The 24,537-nt window shown below is 42.0% G+C and overlaps 1 protein-coding gene across 12 annotated transcripts in view; it reads left to right on the top strand.

Annotated features, from left to right (window-relative positions):
- The first annotated feature begins 235 nt into the window (after nucleotides 1-235).
- Nucleotides 236-24,537, top strand: part of LOC139406429 (transcription factor SOX-6-like) — a 175,252-nt gene continuing 150,950 nt past the window's right edge. For 4 of the 12 annotated variants that reach the window (XM_071148998.1, XM_071149000.1, XM_071148999.1 and 1 more), the window contains exon 1: nucleotides 1,084-1,397. The gene's annotated coding sequence lies outside the window, so the exon portion shown is untranslated. Of the gene's footprint in view, nucleotides 679-1,015; nucleotides 1,398-3,841; nucleotides 3,897-22,867; nucleotides 22,931-24,537 lie in introns of those variants that run through there. The other 8 variants (XM_071148993.1, XM_071148989.1, XM_071148996.1 and 5 more) reach the window with 6 other exon arrangements.

Below are 24,537 nucleotides of genomic sequence, written 5' to 3'. Positions count from 1 at the left end.
TGGTTGCATTGGCATTTCTAAAGTAGCGGTGGTTTGATTTCCTTATCAAATCGTTTATTATAAGAGCCAGATTTTATAATTCACCTATTATAAATAACCAAAAGGAGAACTTGTTTTACTGATAAAGCAAAAGAGCCAACGAAGTTGTGCACCGTGGTTATAGTATTTTGAAGCACAAATTAATCATTAATGGACCTATTTATAAAACGTTGCACACACACATTCTCTCTCACACACAGCACTCTAACACAGCTCTCTCTCCCTCTGTCTCTCTCCCTCTGTCTCTCTCCCTCTGATTCTTCATTCTTACTTTCTCCTTTCTTTGCATCCACCAGGGAGAGGGAGTCCTGTCCGTTCCGACAACACTGAACACTCACTCACTTCGCCTCACTTTGAGAGATTGTTGCACGACGGGAAATGCTTAAACTGTATATGACATGGCCGCTCAAGTTGATAGCCAAGATTGACTAGCTGAAGACGGATAAATTAAGTTATCAACGCGCCTCAATTCTGACAAGCGAAACTCACTTTGCGCACCGGAGATTTAATTCAGTGGCCCATGGCCACACAAGTTAACCTTGTTGCATTTTCCACCGATACAGACAACAGTGATATGATTGTCCTTTGATAACACAACGGGATACCCACAGACTGGATGGGGCCCTACATCAAGCCAAGGTAACAATAGCCATAGGCTATGTTGATGTTATATCTCAACATTTACATTAATATGATGCTTTGATTGGCTGTCTGTTTTCCCCAGTCGAAACCCCCTGCATCATAGGTTATTAAGAGGTTCAGGTTTTATCATTGAAATAGATTTTTTCATTGGGTATTGAATTGACAAAATATAGCGATATTTTGTAAATGTTGTGAATATAGCTACGTTAGTTGAGTGTTTTAGTCTGAACTACTTGGCTAAACTATAAGCTTTGCGAGCGAGCCCTGCGGCGTGCAGATGGCTGGTAAGTTATTGCAGTCTACTTTAGTAGGAGGTAGTTTCCTGTTCGGCCACATAGTGGTACTATTCATTGGAAACGACGTGCGCATTTCTTGCCACCACCTTAAGTGTAAATGTCTTTCAGAGTTGATTCGCAGTGCGCTCGCGAGTCCGGTTTGCTTCAGCGGCATGTCCAAATCAGAATGAATTTGATACAGTTCTAATCAACTGGAAAATGGAAATATTGTTAATGCTGTCTGCGGAGTAAACCATTACTCTCTCACAAGTTTACTCTCTCGGGTCACAGAAACTGACCCTAAAATAATGCGTTGTGAGTCATAAATTAAAATAGACGTAACCCTTCCTTCTAAAACGGATCCATTGGGAGACAATACTGAAGAAACAAGACATTGGTCCCAGCGGAGAACACGGTGCGACGAAAGGAGAACTTATTTAAGTAAGTTGTTTTCAATTGGAATAGATTGCCTCTAGGCTATATATCCTACATGTAAATTTATTTTTCGTGTTTTAGTTGAAAACAGCCTGGAGCCTATAGACTGGATTCATTTTCTCTCTAAATTTGCTTTTGACTTAGGCTAGCCTACTAGCAATACAACACCTATTAAGCATATGGTAGCAAATAACGAAATGTAATGTAATTCATTAATGTCATATCTTATGCATGTTATAAAGAGCAGCGTTAATTTAGTCACGCTCCATACATCATTTCCCAAAAAGTCAGAAGTGTACATCTTGCCTTGCACTTGACAACAGCCTAATTGGTGAGAGTGAAAGTCACGGTGAGGATTCATGGGGTGAACTAAATGATACGTTTACATGTCAGGGTATAGGAGGACAAGGCGCACATAACCACCGTAGCCTTTCTGGAAAAGGGAGATAGGTCATCACTTTAGGGTGTTCCACAAATTTAGACGCACTCAAGTTCTCAGATAACGCGTCTAGAGTGCTGCACACGCAGTGATAACGTTTTTATAGAGAGCCCTCGTATGCACTGACGCCAAATGAATGCACGACGCGTGCAAAGTGATGTTTAAAACCACTAAAAAGGAAATGTAGTTGATTGTGGCAATATCCGGATAATTGCTTGAAATATTTTTTTTTCGTCCCTTAAACTTGTTGACATTGGGAGTGACAACCAGTTAGGCTATAAAGGGCACAACCTTCCACTCAAGTTGTATTCTAAATAATCTACAATTGAAATGCAGTAGCCTTGTTGCCATTTGGACACATTTCGATTGTTTATCCTGATTTAAACGGTGCCAATACTCTTCAGCGAAGGTTAATTGTCTGTACTCTATGCATGGTTGACCAATTGAGAAGCACATTCCCGTTGTAAAATAGTGTCTGTTTGAAAAACAATCTGACGACGGGACCGTCCACGGACCGCGGGGCTGAAGTTGATCTCGTATGGCATTTTGTTTTGAGCAGGTGCTCTGGGTTGAAGTTCCCTCATAAGGTAAAGTGGCATTAGAGTGCCGTACACGTCCAAATGGCAGATTTATAAATAGGCTGCCAATTCAGCACATTGTCCCGGGACGGCATTTATACAAGGGCTGTGCTATCCACTGTCTGGGAAACCTTAGAGTCACTGCGCACTTGCAACTCGCCTGGATTTAGCCAACCTACTGTTGCATTATATTGACCATTTGAGTTGACCGTTCATTTTGTCGTTCATTCAGCAGTCAATTCTGATATAATTTGACACAAATGAAGCATTCGTTATCCTTTCGCACTGAACTTTTACAGTAACCTATAAACCTAAGAATTCATGTATTTTATTGAATTGGTCCCATCATACAAGTGCTTATAGGTTTGGCTATCATGTCCAACTATTTATGCCTATATTTAAAAAAACACATAGGCCTAAAATGATACATACTTTAAAGTAAAGTAATACATCTTGCATTGAGAACTGTGACTCATTGTCTCATATTTAGGCTATGATTAGCAATTGTGTTTTTTGTTGTTGTGGATAAATGTATATCAGAAGCCATTTCTGGATATCTTTGGTTAAACTAATACTTTTCCAGTTGTGCAGAGTTTTTATGCTGGTGAACAGAATCAAATGTACCGCTAGCTGTGCAGTGCTGTCTGCTCACTGGGGATGTTTGGATGCTTTCAATCTTGAAGTTCATTTGAAGATAGGCCTACTGTGTCGATACTGAGCATTTATAAAATATTAGCATTACATATAAAGTAGTTAAATATGCATTAGGCTAAACATGAGTTCAGGTCCTTACCAATTTTGAGAAACACCAGAGGATCTTCTCCCATAGACCCTTGTCACATGAACATTCCAGAGAGATGTTGTCCTTAAGCTATATTGTACCCAATAGCTGTCATTTTTACTTATGATTCTGACTTCCATTTTATTTTTCCTATTATATAAAAATGATAGGATCATGTTGTTTTAGTCAGAGAGCCTATATAAGTCTTCTATTTAATAATGTGGTTTTAGAAAATGTTTTCCCCAATCTAACTGAAAGATGCTATTTGCATTGTGATTGTGTAGAACATACAATAGGCCATAAAACTACGGTTCTGATCTTTTTCTCTAAGTTCACTGCAGTTGGCCTTCAAGACACTGTGTTTTTGAGCTTGTTTCCCTCAGATTATATCAGAACTTCAAAATCATTGAAACATTTGCTGTGACTTGTAAATGAATAAGGATGAAGAGTTATTTTCAGAAATCTCCGATAAGGCCGTCATTGTAAATACCAATGTATTCTTAACTGTCTCGCCTAGTTAAATAAAGGTTAAATAAAAAATAAAATTAAATACAAAATGAAAATAAACGCTGACGTCAAAAGAGTTTCCATTTACAGCAGAGTGAAAGAGTAGATGTAGTGAAAGGACCTTTTGGCTTTCTCTTTCATCTAGGGTGACGTTCTCTTAGCAACACGAAAAGGGGCAAACAGTTGCAGGCGATTTACAGGTGAGGGTGTTTAACAGCTGTGAGAGAGAGAATGTAAGTTATGGACTTAGATTGTCACAATTGGCTGCTCTCAATAGCAGCTTGCCTGCAGGATTTGATGGTTATTACCATGGTAATAACATAGCAATGGACACCAGGTATGTTTCACTGAGACACCTAATAGTTTTCATAATGACTAATATACATTTGTTAAAGAATTCATATTTATTAATGTTGCTTGTTTTTCCTCATTATTCGGACCCTGTTCTTTTGTTGTCATTTTGTTTGGCTTGTCCTAATTAGATTAATCTCATGCTGCTTTGAAACACGATGTATGTATTCTATTTCTATGAGCTAAATCAAGTACATTTTTTCTGTATGTTGTTTTTAGATAAAGTATGCCAGTCACCTTGAAATTGGAAATAAACAAACAGCTTTATTCTAGGATGTCAAAGTCAGAAAGTCACAATTATTTGTCAGGCTCCTTCAAAAGACACCTAAATTGGACATGCTGTACAAACAGACATTAAACATTTAGCCGTAAGTATTTCTCTCCACGTCGTAAGTAGGCTACATATTCGCCAGCCTATACTTATCTGCGGCTCTACGACACACCCAAATTGCAGTCTTGCTGCCGGAAAATAAAGGTCGAAGCTCTAGTGAATGAGCACTTGAAATACAGCCGCAGATGCCTGTAAGGTTTTCAACCACAATGCCAGTTACGGGGGGGGGGGGGTTGTATTGCTTTCTATTTTCCCTCCACCATATGACCTTGGAGCCCGATTTCCCATTTTGCCCATTTTCTTTCTCCTGCTTACTCTCAATGGTTCTGATGATGACCTATCCTTTTGGGGGCTGTTGCTGTAACACCTGCTCCCCAACCATCCAATTATAAGTCTGAATGGGATCGTACCTGACAAACCAGCAATAATGACAACCCAAACTGTGCTTGGGCTTCGTCCTGCAAGAGCTACTTCCCACTGGGCACACCAGTTCATTTCAACGTGGAAATGTGGGTCATATTTAGTTGAGACGTTGAACTTGGAGATTGTAACCATTTTTTCTCCCACTCAAAGACAGCCAGAAGTTCGTTGAATTTTCAATGTGTTATCGCTGCGCTTTCAACCATTTAAAAGCACAACCACTGCGTAGACACCTGTCATAATGACAACTAGCGTAGCCATGCCAGCAAATTACTACAGTCTGAAGACACAAATCTGATTTGGTCATTTGTAACTTGCTGTTTGGACAGTCAATATTCCTAAATGGATTTGAAAAACAAAACTGATTTGAGCGTTAAGGCCTGCAGTGTGAACAAGGCTTTATTAGCAGTTGGTCTACAAATTAATAATATGTTATGTTGCATTTACGTCTCCATCTCCACCAATAATCATAGTTAAAGAATAGGACTAAATCAATTCAAAAATCAAGTGAGATTTTTTGGCTGAGATGGAGACGTGAATCCAACATATTAATTATTAATTTGTAGACAAGCTGGAATTAAAGCCAGACTAAATCAGTGGCACAGATGGAACTATCCAATCAGAAGATACAACTCTTTAAATGTGTTATACAGTGCCTTGCGAAAGTATTCGGCCCCCTTGAACTTTGAGACCTTTTGCCACATTTCAGGCTTCAAACATAAAGATATAAAACTGTATTTTTTTGTGAAGAATCAACAACAAGTGGGACACAATCATGAAGTGGAACGACATTTATTGGATATTTCAAACTTTTTTAACAAATCATAAACTGAAAAATTGGGCGTGCAAAATTATTCAGCCCCTTTACTTTCAGTGCAGCAAACTCTCTCCAGAAGTTCAGTGAGGATCTCTGAATGATCCAATGTTGACCTAAATGACTAATGATGCTAAATACAATCCACCTGTGTGTAATCAAGTCTCCGTATAAATGCACCTGCACTGTGATAGTCTCAGAGGTCCGTTAAAAGCGCAGAGAGCATCATGAAGAACAAGGAACACACCAGGCAGGTCCGAGATACTGTTGTGAAGAAGTTTAAAGCCGGATTTGGATACAAAAAGATTTCCCAAGCTTTAAACATCCCAAGGAGCACTGTGCAAGCGATAATATTGAAATGGAAGGAGTATCAGACCACTGCAAATCTACCAAGACCTGGCCGTCCCTCTAAACTTTCAACTCATACAAGGAGAAGACTGATCAGAGATGCAGCCAAGAGGCCCATGATCACTCTGGATGAACTGCAGAGATCTACAGCTGAGGTGGGAGACTCTGTCCATAGGACAACAATCAGTCGTATATTGCACAAATCTGGCCTTTATGGAAGAGTGGCAAGAAGAAAGCCATTTCTTAAAGATATCCATAAAAAGTGTTGTTTAAAGTTTGCCACAAGCCACCTGGGAGACACACCAAACATGTGGAAGAAGGTGCTCTGGTCAGATGAAACCAAAATTGAACTTTTTGGCAACAATGCGAAACGTTATGTTTGGTGTAAAAGCAACACAGCTCATCACCCTGAACACACCATCCCCACTGTCAAACATGGTGGTGGCAGCATCATGGTTTGGGCCTGCTTTTCTTCAGCAGGGACAGGGAAGATGGTTAAAATTGATGGGAAGATGGATGGAGCCAAATACAGGACCATTCTGGAAGAAAACCTGATGGCGTCTGCAAAAGACCTGAGACTGGGACGGAGATTTGTCTTCCAACAAGACAATGATCCAAAACATAAAGCAAAATCTACAATGGAATGGTTCAAAAATAAACATATCCAGGTGTTAGAATGGCCAAGTCAAAGTCCAGACCTGAATCCAATCGAGAATCTGTGGAAAGAACTGAAAACTGCTGTTCACAAATGCTATCCATCCAACCTCACTGAGCTCGAGCTGTTTTGCAAGGAGGAATGGGAAAAAAATTCAGTCTCACGATGTGCAAAAGAAGATAGAGACATACCCCAAGCGTCTTACAGCTGTAATCGCAGCAAAAGGTGGCGCTACAAAGTATTAACTTAAGGGGGCTGAATAATTTTGCACGCCCAATTTTTCAGTTTTTGATTTGTTAAAAAAGTTTGAAATATCCAATAAATGTCGTTCCACTTCACGATTGTGTCCCACTTGTTGTTGATTCTTCACAAAAAAATACAGTTTTATATCTTTATGTTTGAAGCCTGAAATGTGGCAAAAGGTCGCAAAGTTCAAGGGGGCCGAATACTTTCGCAAGGCACTGTATTTGTTTACTTTGACAACCAAACATAATTCAATATCCAGTTTGTTTACAAATTAATAATTTATATGTTGGAATCATGTTTCCATCTCAGGCAAAAAATACAAGTTAACAATAAGACAAAATTGATCTAATCAAACTTTAAATATAGTTTGATTTAGTCCTATTCTTTAGGTTTTATTTTTGGTTTAGATGGAGATATGAATCCAAAATATTAATGATTAACTTCAAGATTACATTTGAAATCAACCAAAGCTTGAAACTCTAGGCCTGGATGTCGATCAAGGCAGCACCTTGGGGTCGGGTTAAATGTGGAAGACACATTTCAGTTGAATGCATTCAGTTGTACAACTGACTAGGAATCCCCCTTTCCCTTTCCTTTCCCTTTATGTATAGTGTATTTTTAGTTGAACCCTTTGTTGACTTGAAACAAAAGCTGTTGATGACTTAGCAAATTCTATATAAGCTTAAATAGTATAAATGATGATACTACACCCCCCCAAATGATCAGTCTGTCATGCAAAGAGCAGGTGTTCTTCTGTGACTTATAAAGTACTATGGTAACAGATAATAGGCCCTGTTAAACCTACTCTTTGGAATGACTGTTGGCAACAGAGTATATATTTAGTTATTAAGACATCTCTCAACCATCATTCTGACCATAGCACATTGGTAGTAGTCAGTGACAAATATGAAAGCTAATAAGCAAGGCTGGGATTGGTTAAAGTCCTGGATAAGATACCAAATGAATAACTGAAGATCTCCAGTAGGAGGTGCTGCCCAGTCTTTTTTTTTCTCCAGATCGTTGAAGATCTTACATTGTTTCCAAGGTACAAATTCAACATATTTTGGAATATTTTTATTCTGTATAGGCTTAGTTTGTTCACTCTGTCAATTAGGTTAGTATTGTGGAGTAATTACAATGTTGTTGATCCATTTTCAGTTTTCTCATATCACAATCATTAACCTCTGTAATTGTTTTAAAGTCACCATTGGCCTCATGGTGAAATCCCTGAGCGGTTTCCTTCCTCTTTGGCAACTGAGTTAGGAAGGACGCCTTTATCTTTGTAGTGACTGAGTATATCGATACACCATCCAAAGTGTATTTAATAACTTCACTATGCTCAAATGGATATTCAATGTCTGCTTTTTTTACCCATCTACCAATAGGTGCCCTTCTTTGCTAGGAATTGGAAAACCTCCCTGGTCTTTGGTTGAATCTGTGTTTGAAATTCAGTGCTCGACTGAGGGACCTTCCAGATAATTGTATGTGTGGGGTACAGAGATGAGAGAGTCATAAAAAAAACACTATTATTGCACACAGAGTGAGTCCATGGAACTTATTATATGACTTGTTACACAACTTTTTTCTCCTGAACTTATTTAGGCTTGCCATAACAAAGGGTTTGAATAGTTATTGTATCAAGACATTTCAGCTTTTAATTAATTTATAAAAATGTCAAAAACACAATTCCACTTTGTCATTATGGGCTAATGTGTGTAGGCCTGTGACAAAACTTAGTTTAATAAATGTCAAATTCAGGCTGTAACACATTTTGAAAAAGTCAAGGGGTGTGAATATTTTCTGAAGTCCCAATACATTGACAAATCACATTGAAACAACCTTGATTGAACCTTTTACTGCAGTGAGCTAAATCCGGGCCACACAGAGTGAATCTTGGTAGCCCTAAACAAATCTACTTTGAAACAACCTTGATTGAACCTTTTACTGCAGTGAGCTAAATCAGGGCCACACAGAGTGAATCTTGGTAGCCCTAAACAAATCTACTTTGAAACAAAAGTATACACCTCACACATATATGGTTATGTGCTTTAAAAAAATAAGAAACCTGTATTATCTACCATGTCAAATATAGAGTTGAAAAGTATTCAATTTTGAGTTTGCATCCTAATATTACACTTTATATACATCACAGAAGACTGAACAATAAAACTGTTAGAGATAGAGACACCGTATTTTTGTCGTAAAATATAATAACTTTATTAATTATGAAATTATGAAAAATATGAATAACATTCCACCCATGAGGCCAAAAAGGGTGCTTCATTGACTGCAGGAAAGGGCTACCCAGTTTGTGCCCTGTAGGTTAAGTGTGTATGCGCCCCTCTCCCTAAATGTACTTCGCCATTAGATATCTTGGAAGAACATACCCCTTAAACTCACAGAAACCAAACCAGTGCTTTTTCATTCCCCAACCCATAGCAGTAATTCCCCTGTGTCTCTAGTCTCCAACACACGTATTTCTCCTCTTTGTGATCCCCTTATCGCTCTCCTTTGACCCCTGTCCCCCTTTCAAAACATTAAGCCCATGGTAGTCTTGTCTTTGAGGGAATCCTTGAACATGTTCCCAGCATTTCTGAAGCTAAAAGTGGCACTTGGCCGTGCCTGCAGGCTGCAGCATAGGGAGAATGTAGCAGTACTTTTGAGTGGTTTTAGACAACAGGCCTCAACAAAGGACCGTGGCAGTATCAACACAACCTCCAAACTGTGACTTCCAGCACCACCCAACAGGGAGAAAACCGCTGTATCAGCAGCCATCTTAATCACCGGCCACCATGTTTGTTTAGGCTTTCAAAGATAATACCTGGAGGATTCCGTGTAAAGCCCACAGGAAATGACATGAGCCAGCAATGAAGTAACCCAAAGCCAATCCAATGATGAATGACAAAGTTCCCTGTTACTAGCTCTGACTTTGCAATCGAATTGTTGATTGGAGATGTTTGGTCATTTTTGTATTTATAAATTGTGTATATGCAGGGCTCCCTTGTAAAACAGATCTAAACCTCAATGCTAAAATTAGAGTGAAATTAAATCTAATCAATTGCTCCCAAGTGGTGCAGCTGTCTAAGGCACTGCATCTCAGTGCTAGAGGTGTCACTACAGGCACACTGGTTCGAATCCAGGCTGTATCACAACCAGCTGTGATTGGGAGTCCCATAGGGCGGTGCACAATTGGCCTTGCGTCATCTGGGTTTGGCCGGTGTAGGCTGTCATAGTAAATAAGAATTTGTTCTTGACTGACTTTCCTAGTTAAATAAAGGTTATATAAAAAAATCAGACCCTGATTAGAGGGGATTAAAAAATAAAATGGAATTGGCTTTGAGATCCATAGTTGAATTTGTGGGAGATCTACAGGCACTCAAACACCCACATGGTTTGTGCCAACCAGATCAGTGTCATGTATTTATATTCACCGCTGTACTGTCTGGGGCCTCATTTCTAACCGTTTTGTAAATATCACACTAAATATCTGCGTGCGCCATGAAAATAATACGTACGTCTAAAAAATATAGAGATTTATCAACTTGGCCCACGCCATACATAAGCCCACGCCATACATAAGCCCACGCCATACATAAGCCCACGCCATACATAAGCCCATGCCATACATAAGCCCACGCCATACATAAGCCCACACCATACATAAGCCCACGCCATCGATAAGCCCACGCCATACATAAGCCCACGCCATACATAAGCCCACGCCATACATAAGCCCACGCCATACATAAGCCCACGCCATACATAAGCCCACGCCATACATAAGCCCACGCCATACATAAGCCCACGCCATACATAAGCCCATGCCATACATAAGCCCACGCCATACATAAGCCCACGCCATACATAAGCCCACGCCATACATAAGCCCACGCCATACATAAACCCACGCCATACATAAGCCCACGCCATACATAAGCCCACGCCATACATAAGCCCACGCCATACATAAGCCCACGCCATACATAAACCCACGCCATACATAAGCCCACGCCATACATAAGCCCACGCCATACATAAGCCCACGCCATACATAAGCCCACGCCATACATAAGCCCACGCCATACATAGGCCCACGCCATACATAAGCCCACGCCATACATAAGCCCACGCCATACATAAGCCCACGCCATACATAAGCCCACGCCATACATAAGCCCACGCCATACATAAGCCCACGCCATACATAGGCCCACGCCATACATAGGCCCACGCCATACATAAGCCCACGCCATACATAGGCCCACGCCATACATAGGCCCACGCCATACATAGGCCCACGCCATACATAGGCCCATGCCATACATAAGCCCACGCCATACATAAACTGTGCGCTCATGAAAGAACAATAAAACTCTGTCCGGAAAACACCCTCCATTCACCTTTTATGGTGTATACTTTGGCACAATTGGAATTAGGCCACGGCAGTTTGTAAAAGGAAGGGAAATAACATATTTGATCACATTTCTGAAGGGAGCTGGAAATAAAGCTGTAAATAATTTACAGTGACTTTTTAAAACAAACATGCTGTCAATATCGGATGCCTGTCTGTGCATTCTGCAAGATTTATTGTCCAGTAGTGGCCAAAAGTTACTTTACCCCAGTACTCAGCAGTCCCCTGTACCTTTTGCAGAATATCAGTCTGTCCCCAATGTTTTTCCTGGAGAGAAGTGGCTTCTTTGCTGCCCTTCTTGACACCAGGCCATCCTCCAAAAGTATTTGCCTCACTGTGCGTGCAGATGCACACCTAAAGTTGATTCACCTGCCTGCTGCCATTCCTGAGCAAGCTCTGTACTGGCGGTGCCCCGATCCCGCAGCTGAATCAACTTTAGGGGACAGTCCTGGCGCTTGCTGGACTTTCTTGGGTGCCTTGAAGACTTCTTCTCAACAATTGAACCGCTCTCCTTGAAGTTCTTGATGATCCAATGAATGGTTGATTTAGGTGCAATCTTACTGGTAGCAATATCCTTGCCTGTGAAGCCCTTTTTGTGCAAAGCAATGATGACGACATGTGTTTCCTTGCAGGTAACCATGGTTGACAGAGGAAGAACAATGATTCCAAGCACCACCCTCCTTTTGAAGCTTCCAGTCTGTTATTCAAACTCAATCAGCATGACAGAGTGATCTCCAGCCTTGTCCTCGTCAACACTCACACCTGTGTTAACGAGAGAATCACTGACAGGATGTCAGCTGGTCCTTTTGTGTGAGGGCTGAATTGCAGTGGAAATGTTTTTTGGGATTCAGTTCATTTGCATGGCAAATAGGGACTATTCAATTAATTGATCATCTAATCACTCTTCATAACATTCTGGAGTATATGCAAATTGCCATCATACAAACTGAGGCAGCAGACTTTGTGAAAATTAATATTTGTGTCATTCTCAAAACTTTTGGCCACGACTGTATATCGGAGACCAGAACAACCGGGTACAGCTCACACTTCTATACAAAGGATGACGTGTTGTTCAATATTTGGTTTATCAATAGATTATTGTGTTTCCTGCCTTGGTATAGGCTCTGAGATGAAATAGGCCATGATGTCACACTCCTATCGCACAGCAGTGCTGTAGCCTACCCATACTGTCAAATATTTTATATAAGCAGTAATTTCTGCTGTATCTGACAAAGGACCGTGACAGTGTCTGAAAAAGAAAACAAAGGATGGCAGAATAGGTGTGGACCTGTCAGCAGAACCTTTGAATTCAACCATGTTTTGCATTCACTTTTCCCCCCAACCTAAATAGGCTGGACTGCCCACGAATTCTGAAATATTGTCTAAGGCTATGTAAAACAATTTGAAGTTTCACTAGGCTAGACACAGTAGTAGCATACATACTTCAAAGTAGAATATCAACTGTCTTGATGTTCACCTGTTAAATGTGTCTGTAGGCCATAAACCACACTGCCTATGAGATCACATACGGTCAATGTATAGCCTATCTATTTACATAGACCCAATTAAACGAGAGATGCGCATGTTGATTTGTTATATGGGTACTTCAGGAATATGAACCCATGGTTATGAAAATAAAATAAAATAAATGATTATGTCTAATTAGTTTAAATCCCAAAAAATATAACACCCTCGATTTATTTGAGTTCTTCTCACTAATGGCTGCATTGTGTATTTTCTGAATACGTGTGTCATCATGGCCCCCATTGGTATGTAGTGTAATACTTACAATACAAGAATCCATCCACTAGATTAGTGTATTTTCTGAATACGTGTGTCATCATGGCCACCATTGGTATGTAGTGTAATACTTACAATACAAGAATCCATCCACTAGATTAGTGTATTTTCTGAATACGTGTGTCATCATAGCCCCCATTGGTATGTAGTGTAATACTTACAATACAAGAATCCATCCACTAGATTAGTGTATTTTCTGAATACGTGTGTCATCATGGCCCCCATTGGTATGTAGTGTAATACTTACAATACAAGAATTCATCCACTAGATTAGTGTATTTTCTGAATACGTGTGTCATCATGGCCCCCATTGGTATGTAGTGTAATACTTACAATACAAGAATTCATCCACTAGATTAGTGTATTTTCTGAATACGTGTGTCATCATGGCCCCCATTGGTATGTAGTGTAATACTTACAATACAAGAATTAATCCACTAGATTAGTGTATTTTCTGAATACGTGTGTCATCATGGCCCCCATTGGTATGTAGTGTAATACTTACAATACAAGAATCCATCCACTAGATTAGTGTATTTTCTGAATACGTGTGTCATCATGGCCCCCATTGGTATGTAGTGTAATACTTACAATACAAGAATTCATCCACTAGATTAGTGTATTTTCTGAATACGTGTGTCATCATGGCCCCCATTGGTATGTAGTGTAATACTTACAATACAAGAATCCATCCACTAGATTAGTGTATTTTCTGAATACGTGTGTCATCATGGCCCCCATTGGTATGTAGTGTAATACTTACAATACAAGAATCCATCCACTAGATTAGTGTATTTTCTGAATACGTGTGTCATCATGGCCCCCATTGGTATGTAGTGTAATACTTACAATACAAGAATTCATCCACTAGATTAGTGTATTTTCTGAATACGTGTGTCATCATGGCCCCCATTGGTATGTAGTGTAATACTTACAATACAAGAATCCATCCACTAGATTAGTGTATTTTCTGAATACGTGTGTCATCATGGCCCCCATTGGTATGTAGTGTAATACTTACAATACAAGAATTCATCCACTAGATTAGTGTATTTTCTGAATACGTGTGTCATCATGGCCCCCATTGGTATGTAGTGTAATACTTACAATACAAGAATTCATCCACTAGATTAGTGTATTTTCTGAATACGTGTGTCATCATGGCCCCCATTGGTATGTAGTGTAATACTTACAATACAAGAATTCATCCACTAGATTAGTGTATTTTCTGAATACGTGTGTCATCATAGCCCCCATTGGTATGTAGTGTAATACTTACAATACAAGAATTCATCCACTAGATTAGTGTATTTTCTGAATACGTGTGTCATCATAGCCCCCATTGGTATGTAGTGTAATACTTACAATACAAGAATTCATCCACTAGATTAGAAGGTGTGCGTACGCATGGTTTAAAAGTTTGTGTGCAGGAAAGGACATGCTCACGTCAACATTTGCAGGAAAACTGCGGCACACACATTTTGGGGTATATTTTGTACGTTTGCTCAGTTTAGAAATGAGGCCCCTGGAACTCCCGGCATCGTACATTTTTATTCCTGCTTTTTTCAAAGACGGAATCATTGTAAAAGAGAAAATACATTTTCTCAATCAGTCATTGACTGATGTCTTAACTTGTGAGGTGCAGACAAAGGCACTGATGTCTTAACTTGTGAGGTGCAGACAAAGGCACTGATGTCTTAACTTGTGAGGTGCAGACAAAGGCACTGATGTCTTAACTTGTGAGGTGCAGACAAAGGCACTGATGTCTTAACTTGTGAGGTGCAGACAAAGGCACTGATGTCTTAACTTGCGAGGTGCAGACAAAGGCACTGATGTCTTAACTTGTGAGGTGCAGACAAAGGCACTGACGTCTTAACTTGTGAGGTGCAGACAAAGGCACTGATGTCTTAACTTGTGAGGTGCAGACAAAGGCACTGACGTCTTAACTTGTGAGGTGCAGACAAAGGCACTGATGTCTTAACTTGTGAGGTGCAGACAAAGGCACTGACGTCTTAACTTGTGAGGTGCAGACAAAGGCACTGATGTCTTAACAGACAAAGGCACTGATGTCTTAACAGACAAAGGCACTGATGTCTTAACAGACAAAGGCACTGATGTCTTAACAGACAAAGGCACTGATGTCTTAACAGACAAAGGCACTGATGTCTTAACAGACAAAGGCACTGATGTCTTAACAGACAAAGGCAATGATGTCTTAACAGACAAAGGCACTGATGTCTTAACAGACAAAGGCACTGATGTCTTAACAGACAAAGGCATGTGTCAAAAAATTCCTCTGGAAGAAAACTGCTGAATTTGTTGGTCTCCTTGGTTTTAGCCAATGACATGCTGACTTTTGGATTGTTGACAGAGTGAGATGGCCGAGTAGTGACTGAGTAGTGACTGGCCGTCAGTGAAACGTAAAGCCCTCTTATTCCACTGCAGCAGAAATGTCTTAATTAGTAGATTGTCATAATACCTCATTAGCTGTTTGGAAGACAGAAGGTGGCAGCAGATTTAGTTCAGAGAACTTTGCTTTGCGTCTTCAACTTCCAGTCAAAACAATCCTAAATGATGAGACCTGCAACCGGAAATGGCTATGAACAGGTTATAAGGGTATGAACAGGCTATGAATGGTCTCCAGGAATGATGAGATATGCAGCATGAATGGGCTATAAACAGGTTATTAACAGGCTATGAACAGGTTATAGTTGGTCTCCAGGAATGAGACACGCAGCATGAACCTGCTATGAACAGGTTGTAAACAGGCTATGAATGGTCTCCAGACCAGGAAGCTTACATTCCCCGACACCGTCTTCCACGAGCACGCCAGCCGACAGAATGCAGAAAGGGAAACTAGGAAAATATCAACACTTGACTTGGATCAAAATGGAAAACAAATCATAATGAAGCTAAGCTTGGCTTTCCCATGTGTCAGGCAAAGAAAAATGGCCTTCCTTCTGGAACAAAAGAGGCGCTGTAGAAGAAAGCTGTGAACAAGTTACCATATCAAATAACAAAACATAGACTAGCTTTTGTAAGGCTCCACTCCCACGCATTTCATTGTGTGCTCTACGCACGGTCAAAAGGCTGACACCAGACGTGGCCAACAAAGAGTGAGAAGGTGTTGATGTTTGTCTGTCTGCGCCACATCGTCTCCAGGTGGACATGTGTGTGTCACCTCGAGAGTTCTCTTGAGTCGCTGGGAGCAACGCTGCTTTTGGCTCGATCATTGCACACCACAGTGGTTACCACCTGCAAGGCTGTCTAAGTGGTATTTCTATTTATCATCATGTTATTACTAGTGTTAATACCGTTTGTGTTTAAGAACATACCGTTAACAATGATTTGCAGGAATTAGATGTTGAGTTAAGAGATTTTTTAAATGTATGTGTTCCATGAATCCTATTGGCAGAGCTGGATTTGAACCTCCAGCCTGAGCAGTGCACCATTGACAAATGGCTCTTTTACAAGATCCTGTGATTTGTTCTCTGTGGTATTAACATACTGTACATTTAGAGTTAGTCTTATTCTGGATGTGGTTGAAAAAGGGAAATGTGCTGAAATGTTGTAGCGAGGGTTTGTGGTTTGGCCTCCCATGCAGTTACCATGAGCCTCTCTGACCATCTGAAAGGGCTGCTGAAGCTGGGACGCACCACACAGAGAATAATACACACAGATGGATACACTGGCATAAAACACACACGCACGCACGCACGCACGCACGCACGCACGCACGCACGCACGCACGCACGCACGCACGCACGCACACACACACACACACACACACACACACACACACACACACACACACACACACACACACACACACACACACACACACACACACACACACACACACACACACACACACACACACACACACAAAAGTATTCCAAGGTCTTGTAGAGACAGGGCCTTGTGTGGGTGGGGTCTCGCCACAAAGATTGAATATGTATTGATATGTGCCATAGTATGTGTGGTCATGTCGAGATGTTGTGCAACATATTTTGGTGCCTGGATGAAAAGCTCCAGCCTTCAGCTTTACCAGCCCACACTTCACCACTCGCACAGTGGCCACTACTAATGGGGCGGGGCGGCACCGCTCAGGGTGTGAGGCCTCAAACGGGTATGTGGTCAGAACGCCTGGGGAAGGATGCTGGTTCCACCCAGCATGCCCCTATAGCCGACGCTCATTGGTCGGTGGCCAGCTGTCAATGCAGGCTGTTCCCGTGGTTTACCGCTTGGAGAGAGGCCTTTAATCAAACTGTGGTCATTATGAGGTGGTGGTGAGAGCTGGGACCACAGTAAAACTGGCTATGTTTGGAGGCCTGGGAGGGGCCTACAGTAAGAATGGCTCTGTTTGGAGGCCTGGGAGGGGCCCACAGTAAGACTGGCTCTGTTTGGAGGCCTGGGAGGGGCCCATATTAACACTGGCTCTGTTTGGAGGCCTGGGAGGGGGATGGGTCCTCAGTATGACTGGCTCTATTTGGAAGCCTGGGAGGGGGATGATCTCACAGTAAGACTGACTCTGTTTGGAGGCCTGGGAGGGAGATGGTCCCACAGTAAGAAGCTCTGTTTGGAGGCCTGGGAGGGAGATGGGCCCACAGTAAGAAGCTCTGTTTGGAGGCCTGGGAGGGGGATGGGCCCACAGTAAGAAGCTCTGTTTGGAGGCCTGGGAGGGGGATGGGCCCACAGTAAGACTGGCTCTGTTTGGAGGCCTGGGAGGGGGAGTGGCCAGGGGAAAGGGATGCGGCCCACAGTAAGACTGGCTCTGTTTGTGAAAGGGGTGGGGCCCACAGTAAGACTGGCTCTGTTTGGAGGTCTGAGAGGGGGATAGGCCAGGGGGAAAGGGATGGGGCCTACAATAAGACTGGCTCTGTTTGGAGGCCTGAGAGGGGGATAGGCCAGGGGGAAAGGGATGGGGCTGGGAAACCCAGAATAGAAATGCACTAGTACACTTTGGTTGACAACCCTACATTTGAGCATGACTAGGTGTATAACATGGTAGTCTGTGTTTTATGAGTCCAACGATGGGACACAGTTCAAGAGACAAGTAGTAGGCTACATGTTTCTCCCATGCCTTATTTGTGTACAGTATACTGTACAGCCATGTAAGCAGGAATCCTAGTTGCTGGGCTGCTGAGTTATACTGTTTTTGGATGACAGAGTATTGAACAGGGGCTTTGGCACCAGTACAGCTGACGGGGCTGGACTGCTACTGGACTGCATGTGACCTCATGTATACGATATGACTGATGGAAGTTGAGGTCCACTGTATCAAAGGGTAACTCAACCCCCCCCTCTTGTAACGGTAGCAGTGTGTACAGCAGCCCATCTGAATAGAATTACAGGCATTTCATGGGACCCAACTCTTGTGCTTTTAGCACCGCTAATGCTAACCTTGTGTTACCAGGCCTTTCAGCACCCGCAGTAACGTTAGCCTTGTGTTAGCATTCACCATGAGAAACCACTAACCAACTCACCTACAATTCGACCACAGAGTGGTTCCTCTGGCTTGCCGGACTTACAAAGATTTAAAAGCAAGTGTAGCTATAGGAGAAGTACTTTTCTGTAGCCTCCCAACTTTTTGGTTCCCTCTGTAAGGACCTCCCTTCAGGAGGACTGGAAAATAGCTGCCTCAGCTGGCTGTGCAGTGTAGCCTCCTTCTCAGGGAGCTTACACTGTGTCCCCCTTTTTAATATGGCAAATATAGGCTGGCTTGTGATGTCAATTGTTATTGCTGGATGCATGCTGTAGGAAAAATCCCATCTGCTTTTCTAAAGAGCCACAGTGTCATAAAGACTCTATTGTGGCAGCCCAGGTCTCTGTGTTGAAGTGTTGCTCGCTTAACTCGTACCCTACATTGTTAAACTTCACGTGTGTTTCCCGCCACTCTCAACACACAATGGGCCCTGTGCCTGCTTGTTCATGGTGCACACAGGAAAAGGGTTAAGCGCCAACCTTTTGTGAGACAGATTGGTGAAAAAGAGCAGCCATAAATTATTATGTCATTGTGTAACACACTTCTATAAGAGGTGGGGTCAGATGAAACATAATAATGATGGGTGCTTTTGATGGTGTCGAACAACTTCAAAACACATGCGCCCCCTTTCTGACAGGCAAGTTTCCCATGGGCAATTGAAAGCCGCCCCCCCCCCCCCCCCCAAACAGACAATCAGAAGAGTGAAGAACTCACGTGTTTCACGTACACACAATATTAGGATCCGTGGGAATGATGAAGTTAGCAAAGTGGATACCTTGAGGATCGATATATCTTTGTTTGCCTCTTATCTAATCACACCCTCTCAAGCACAACCATTCCTACTTGACCTGTTTAACCTCCTTAGGGTCGTTCCGCCAAATTTGCATTTCACTTGATTAAAGTATTGGTCAGCACCCTAGAAGCTTGTCTTTAGAAAAAAGGTAGTAGAGACAGTAAAGAGACAGTAAAGAGACCGTGAAGAGACTGTGACAAGACTGTGGCGATGCTGAAAACTGGGGCACCACAAGGTACAGTCCTCACCCCTTTCATGATATGAGAAAGCAGCTTCAGCACCCCACTCTAAAGACGAGGAACTTTACAGTGAAAACGCTTGTCTGACATTTCCTGACTTAAAACCTCTTGATGCACCCATCCCGTTAGCGGGATCATTTTAGTCAACATCCGCTGAATTGCAGAGCGCCAAATTCAAATTAAATTACTAAAAATATTAAATTCTCATGAAATCACAAGTGCAATATAGCAAAACAGAGCTTAGCTTGTTGTTAATCCACCTGGCATGTCAGATTTCAAAAAAGCTTTTCGGCGAAAGCATACCAAGCGTTTATGTAAGGACATCTCTCTCAGTAGACAAAACATTACAAACAGCTAGCAGCCAAGTAGATTGGTCACGAAAGTCAATAAAAGCAATAAAATGAATCGCTTACATTTTATGATCTTCGGATGTTTGCACTCACTTAACTCCCAGTTACACAATAAATGTTCCTTTTGTTCCATAAAGATTATTTTTATATCCAAAATACCTTTATTTGGTTGGCTCGTTATGTTTAGAAATCCACAGGCTCAAGCGGTCACGACATCGCAGACGAAAATTCCAAATAGTATCCGTAAAGTTCGTAGAAACATGTCAAACCTTTTTATAACCAATCTTCAGGTTGTTTTTACAATATATAATCGATAATATTTCAACCGGGACAAAAGGAGAGAGAGAGAAATGTCTGCTCCAAGCTGTTGCGCATGCAAAACGCTGCTGGCACCCAGCCATACAATGACGCGATGTGATCTTTCTCGCTCATTTTTCAAAATAAAAGCCTGAAACTATGTCTAAAGACTGTTCACACCATGGGGAAGCCATAGGAAAGAGAATCTGGTTGATATCCCTTTAAATGGAGCGAAGGCAGGCAATGGAACAGAGAGCTTTCAGGAAAAACAGCACTTCCGGGTTGGATTTTCCTCAGGTTTTCGCCTGCAATATCAGTTCTGTTATACTCACAGACAATATTTTGACAGTTTTGGAAACTTTAGAGTATTTTCTATCCCAATCTGACAATTATATGCATATTCTAGATTCTGGGCCTGAGAAATAGGCAGTTTCCTTTGGGTATGTTTTTCATCCAAACAAAATACTGCCCCCTAAACTCAGGAGGTTTAAGAAAGATTAGTCTAACTCCCCCATCTCAAAGACTAGTCTAACTCCCCCATCTCAAAGACTAGTCTAACTCCCCCATCTCAAAGAATAGTCTAGCTCTCCCATCTCAAAGACTAGTCTAGCTCTCCCATCTCAAAGAATATTCTAACTCCCCCATCTCAACTCCCCAACACACTGTACGCCTCCTTCCTTGCGTTCCATCATATGGTGGGTTTGTGTTCCCCACTAAATAATTTCCCTGTCTCGCAGATTAAGCCCACTGGAGAATTAGCTAGACCAGGGATGGGCAACTAGTCTAGCGGCCAGCTATCTAAATTTAGTAATCATGGTCAAATTATCGGAATTGCAGCTCATTGTCCTTTTCACCCCATAGTTAAAGGAAAATTGTTATAAAATTGCTAAATCTTCTATCCGACACATGGAACATTTTGTAGAATTGCAGCAAACTTGCTTTAAAACTGCACCATTTTCTCTACACCCCATGGCAAAATGTGTAGATTTGCACAAAATTAACTTTAGTTTCCCCTGTTCCCCACTGGACTCATTTACATTTATAGCACACAGCAATTAATTACAGGCCTGCTCTGGCCTTGTAAATTAAAGCATGGCGGTTGCTAATTGCCCTGACAGTTTAAATAGTTTGATACAGGGCCATGACACAGTCAACCTAAGGTTGATGCTGTATAACCTCAGTTTGATACAGTGCTGTCAAGGTCTGACACTGCTCTGGGATCTGTTCCCTTGGTTGTGTTTTGTGGTCTTTATGGGTTCTTCTGATATCTCCACACAGGTCAGGAACTGTTTCTTTGTGTTTTTCTCCCTCTGACTTTTGTATTCGTACTTTCAAAGGTTTCAAGTTAAGGTGCATCTCTTTTGGTATTGTTATCACTCTGATTTACGGTCTGTATGAGTTCATAGGTCTGCCTTTCAGGGTGTGTCAGGGGTCTGTCAGGGGTCTGTTTTCCCAGAACTCTGTTTGGGGCCAAGAATCCACTTTTTCCAAATGGTAGGTCTTTTAATGCGAAGACTGTCGGGCTCCTCAACCGACTCCCTCACAGGGCTCCTCGACCGACTCCCTCACAGGGCTCCTCAACCGACTCCCTCACAGGTCCTCCTTTCTTCTCTCTCACACAATGATGTACTTGTGCATACCTCTCCAGAACCAACAAAAGAAGAGAAATCCTATTCATGACTCTCTCTGACATTCACCCTTGTTTTTACAACGTTCGGTGAGCATTTGCAGAGTGGAACAGGCTTTGTCTTGAAGACCAGGGGAACAATAGCAGCGAGCATAATGTAATCTTGCCTAAGTGTACCGAGCGAGGGTGAGGTTGAGACTGATGTGTTGCCACTTGCCCCTCACCTCTGCAATATTTCATGTTAACAACTGCTTCAATAATGCTTGTTGTCAGTTAAGCCAGTCTAGTGTTAACTAGGTCTTTTGTGAGCGTGCTCCAAAGCTTTTCAGTCATGCAAGGCATCCCTTACCTTGTTCCCCTCATTAAAGTGTTGACTTGGAATTCTCATCCATACTCACATCTTGGTTGTGTTCAGTGGGCACCAAGAAAGCATTCCGAAACTGAGAGATACTATTTAAAAACAATGTTTTAAGAAAGCATGTTTCTACAGTCCTAATGTCCTAATGAACACAACCCTGGTAGCTTGAGTGAAATGAGTGAAAGAGCGGCTTTGAAAACGGGACATCAACCAGTAGCACAAATAGTGAGTTCTCAGTGGATCCAGTGACCAGCTCATCATTTATGGATCAATTGACCTCTATTCTAGTTTAATTGACCTCTATTCTAGTTTAATTGACCTCTATTCTAGTTTAATTGACCTCTATTCTAGTTTAATTGACCTCTATTCTAGTTTAATTGACCAGGTGATTAGCTTGTGGTGCAACATACATTATCTGAGTAGAGCTGTGCTTGACATCGCAACGCCTCATTGACCTCGCAATGTCGAAGCTCATGGGCTGCAAGCGTTATCGAGACGCTCTCTGTCTACACAGTGTCTCTTTGTCTCCCCTTTTCTGAGCGGCATTGACAACTGGGACGAAACAGCACATGGATGTTTTGATGTGCTGGATGTGTGTGTGAATGCGTGTATTCATGTGTTGCACCATGTGTGTTTCTCTCCACAGATTTTTTCTGGTTTTTCCACTGTGCTGTGTTTCCCCTAGTCCCTGTCTGTCTCTTGACAAAAGGTATAATTTTACTACTTGAACTTTTGCCGAACATGTAGCTAGCTAGTCTACCCTCTCATTTCACCATTGCCAGATCCTCACTCAGACAGGTGTGTTCCATAGCTGCCTGAACGTTCGCCTAACATGGACAGTAATATTTTACAGCTGCTGGAACCCTTGCCAAACAGGTAGCAGCCATATCCCAGTTGTCAGGGGAGGCCCAGGACAGCTTCATCTCTCCCTTGCATGTCAAGACCTTAGAGTGGATGTGGGAAGTGTGTGTGTGTGTGGTGAGGGGGGGGGGGACTGGTTGTGTCGGCTTGTCTGTGTGTATGTGCATGAGATGAGTGTGTTTATGTCTGTGCTTACATGTGCATAAGAGTGCAGGTGTGTGTCTGTGTGTGTTTGTGTGTGCGTGTGTGTTTGTCTGTGTGTGTGTGTGGATCCTGACTGTCAGCCCAATGCTCCGACCAGCTGTGGCTGAGTGAGACTGGAAGGGGTCCAGTGGGTAGTAACTAAATGATCTGCTGGATATTCTCTGAGGAGAAGGCCTTCCTTTGTTTTTCTGGGTTTTCCTGAGCAAATTTATAGACCTAAATTAATAAGGTTATCATAGCAGTGTTCTGGGCCTCTCTCCATCGCCTTTTTGCACACATGTACATGAAAACACACTCGCACACACTCACACACACACACACACACACACACACACACACACACACACACACCGTTCCGTGGCTTGTTCTTGTCTTCCTGGGTAGCCAGCTGTCTTTCTGATTAACAATCGTCCTCCAGGTGTTGAGGCCACCAGCGGCAGACGATAGAGTGGCGAGGGTGTGTTGAGCGGTGGAGAAAAAGAGGAGAGAAAGAGAGAATAACTGGTTCTGCAGATATTTGGAACGTGTTCAGACGAGCTGACAGGTTGAGAGTGTGAACGGCAGTCGAGGGACCTCGACTTAGGGCAATTTTTTTTTTTTTATGTGGCAGTGATTGTTTTGAAACTGACTTTGAAACAGGCTCCGGGGTAAAGTGTTGGCTAGGTACAGATCTAGGATCAGCATGCCCTCCTCCAATCCTATCCTCAACCTTTAGTAATATAAATGCAAAACTGACCCAAGATCAGTGACTAGGAGCAACTTCACCCTATTCCATGAAACAGAGATATGAGTTGGATGGTTCTAGCTATATTTTCTGCTGAGTATTTATTAAGTAGTTTAGGATCTCCCTAGAACACAAGGGCTCTGGGTTGTTCTTGTTTGAATTGCTCTAAATTGTGCCCTCAGAGAAAATAAGTTGGTTCTAAGAGAAAATAATTTTCTAGATTTAAGCCATGAATAAAATATAATGTATTTGCTTCTTTCCTTCATTGTTCTTAATTAGCTTCAAATTGTAAAATCACAGGCATGTTTGTTTCGACCGGTTTATGCATTGCTCTTAGTTTCAGTATAAAGTTTACTTTGATGTCAGTTGGAGGTTGGTTGTGTGTGTATTCCATGATTTTGTTTTCTCTCTCTCTCTCTCTCTCTCTCTCTCTCTCTCTCTCTCTCTCTCTCTCTCTCTCTCTCTCTCCCTCTCTCTCTCTCTCTCTCTCTCCCTCTCTCTCTTCCTCTCTCCCTCTCTCTCTCTCT

The sequence above is a fragment of the Oncorhynchus clarkii genome, chromosome 4, assembly GCF_045791955.1.
Source record: "Oncorhynchus clarkii lewisi isolate Uvic-CL-2024 chromosome 4, UVic_Ocla_1.0, whole genome shotgun sequence".
In the NCBI taxonomy this organism is placed as follows: Eukaryota; Metazoa; Chordata; class Actinopteri; order Salmoniformes; family Salmonidae; genus Oncorhynchus; species Oncorhynchus clarkii.
This window is presented reverse-complemented; position numbering and strand designations above follow the sequence as displayed.